This window comes from Sinocyclocheilus grahami, unplaced genomic scaffold, assembly GCF_001515645.1.
Source record: "Sinocyclocheilus grahami isolate Dianchi unplaced genomic scaffold, SAMN03320097.WGS_v1.1 scaffold582.1, whole genome shotgun sequence".
Classification (NCBI taxonomy): Eukaryota; Metazoa; Chordata; class Actinopteri; order Cypriniformes; family Cyprinidae; genus Sinocyclocheilus; species Sinocyclocheilus grahami.
In genome coordinates this window covers 768,434-770,831 of record NW_015505761.1, presented here as the reverse complement: position 1 = coordinate 770,831, position 2,398 = coordinate 768,434, and the positions used below count along the sequence as shown (strand labels likewise).

The window sequence follows — 2,398 nt, the reverse complement described above, 5'->3', positions numbered from 1 at the left end:
CAACGGGCAATACATGCAGATTGCACATGCAGTCTGGCGATCTGATTGGAGCTTGTGATTTTCACAAGTGCTTTCCAATGTTTCTGCAATATGCATCAGACTGTCAGTGAACCTCAGGTTGTCAGGATCCTGCCCTGACAATCTTGTCTGTCCTGTCTATGTTTAATGTGTCTTTGTTTATTTTGTGCCTGAGCACATGACTGTATCTTTGTTTGTGTTGGCCATGTGCTCCTCTTGTCCTGCCTGCTCGTTTTCAATCACCACGCCCCCTTGTTTAGTCCTTGTTTGTCCAATTGTGTTCACCTGATCCTCGTGTGCTCTGCTCCCTTTATATTGTGTTCACTTCCCTCTTGTCTTTGTTGGTTTGTTTTGTGTGTGCCTTCTCTTTGCTTGTGTCCTTAGCTGTGTTAGAACTTGCAATTCAGTATATTGCATAAAGTCTAGTTTTGTTTTTTCCCTCTTGTTAAATTCTAGTCTTTATTTGTTTTTTTTATATACCGTTATTGGCGATAACACAATATTTAAAATGAACAGGACACTTATGATAACACAACATGCAAATAGCCTACTCCAGCGCCAGTAGCTGGCTGACCTCCCAGGTGGCAGTATTGCACCTTAATGCTGACACCTGTCAAACAAGATGACACAGCACGCGGCCGCGCTACTCCGAGAACCATATTCAATATTATACAGACAGTAAGTTGCCATTATTTTACAAGTCATGGAATGGGAAACGTTACATTAACCTGTTAACCGCGGTTTCCGGTGTTCATATATTTAAATAAAGGAGTGATTATTTTAATAAGTACCGCATTCTTTACTCGTCTAATTTGTATTTGCAATCAAGTCATGGCCAATACATGTGCATAGCACTTCATTTCTTTGTTCAAATCACTTAATGCTTCATCTGCTGCCGTTCTAGATGCACATTAATACTGAATTTATAATGAATGAAGAGCATTAACTGCATGACTTCATTGGCTGCAACTATAGTTTAAAGAGATTAAAATACGGGTACGCAAGTTAACAGGATAAAGTATCAGTTTTGATGTTAATATTTATTCCTCATAATGTTGAACTTGACAGTATTTCATTCTTGTTATTTCATAGGGCGCTTCGAAGAAGACGAAGTCAGAGTCTCAGGGAAGCTGTGACCCAAAGAAGTGAAAATGCATGCACCCTTATCAGTATCCTTATGTTAATTGGGTAAAAAGAAAAATGGAATCAACAAAGTAAAAATTTATTTGGCTTATTCCCAAAGTTTTCTATAGATATTGTGATTTATATCGATATCGTGAATTATTTTGGCCACAATAACTGTGGTGTGAAAAATCTAATATCGTGATAACCCTATTCTGGTGCCTCAAGATTTACTTTCCCCAGTGCCAAGCCTGTGATTCCTTAAGCTGCTACCTAGTGTCCATAGTTACCGAGTCTTATGCTACCCCATCCCCGACCAGCCTGCTCTCCTGTAGTGTGCCCTGCCCTTTTGTGTGGACTATCTTCCTGCCTCGTCCTTTTGTGTTCCCAATTTTGTTAAAAAATGTATCCCTGTTCATTCTGCATCTGGGTCCTCCCTTGCCAAACCGTGTGTGCTGTCTGAGATACTTGCATACCCACAGTTAACATGGATGCCAGGCAGATATATATTGCACGTGTGTGTGTGTGTGTGTGTGTGTGTGTGTGTGTATATATATATACAGTACATGTTGGAAAATTGGGTCACAGTGGCTACTGGTAATGTCAACTCAGCAGCCATGATATGCTTCAATGTCTTCTTGCATTAAAAATATGAATAATACAGTTTTCTCTTTTATGAAATTGCATTTGTGTGTGCATTCATTTTGCATGTGTATCTATACTTTGCCCTTGATTTCCTAGACCTTGGTGGACAAAAGTAATAGGTGTGTATGTGTGTGCGTTAGTTTTGTATTGCGTGAGAATGTGTGTGTGCAAACTGGCCACCGTTCTCGGCTCTAAGTGACAGCACCCTCCCTTGTTGGCGCATCTCTGTCTCAAAGACTAATGGCATGAGGAGAATCAATTACCACCCCACGCTGGAATGAGGGGAGGCGGGGGTCTGTGACGGGTGTAACATACTACACACTGTCCTCGCTGCCTGCACACACACCGCTGCTAGTTTCATTTCAGACGTACTGGCCTAGAAGTTGCACCTCAGTAGAAGTTTGGCAATTAAGAGCCAAAGAAACGTCTGGCAGTTCCACCCAGGTGTATTTGATGGGGTATTTCTAGAAGGTTTGCCCTTGAGATGAAGAGAGACTGCACACTTCCAAATACACTTAAGCACCTGAAATGCAAACGCGTCCCTCCTCATTCCGAAGCGATTCCGTCATCGAGCCTTGTGGGACACCATTCACCTTAAAGGGCATTCCAGATG

At 41.7% G+C, this 2,398-nt stretch overlaps 1 long non-coding RNA gene across 1 annotated transcript; it reads left to right on the top strand.

Moving 5' to 3' along the window:
• The first annotated feature begins 379 nt into the window (after nt 1-379).
• Nucleotides 380-1,649, top strand: LOC107556888 (uncharacterized). The gene is made up of 3 exons (XR_001605330.1): nt 380-696; nt 1,111-1,187; nt 1,418-1,649. It is a non-coding gene; the product is annotated as an uncharacterized lncRNA (long non-coding RNA).
• Nucleotides 1,650-2,398: the final 749 nt, after the last annotated feature.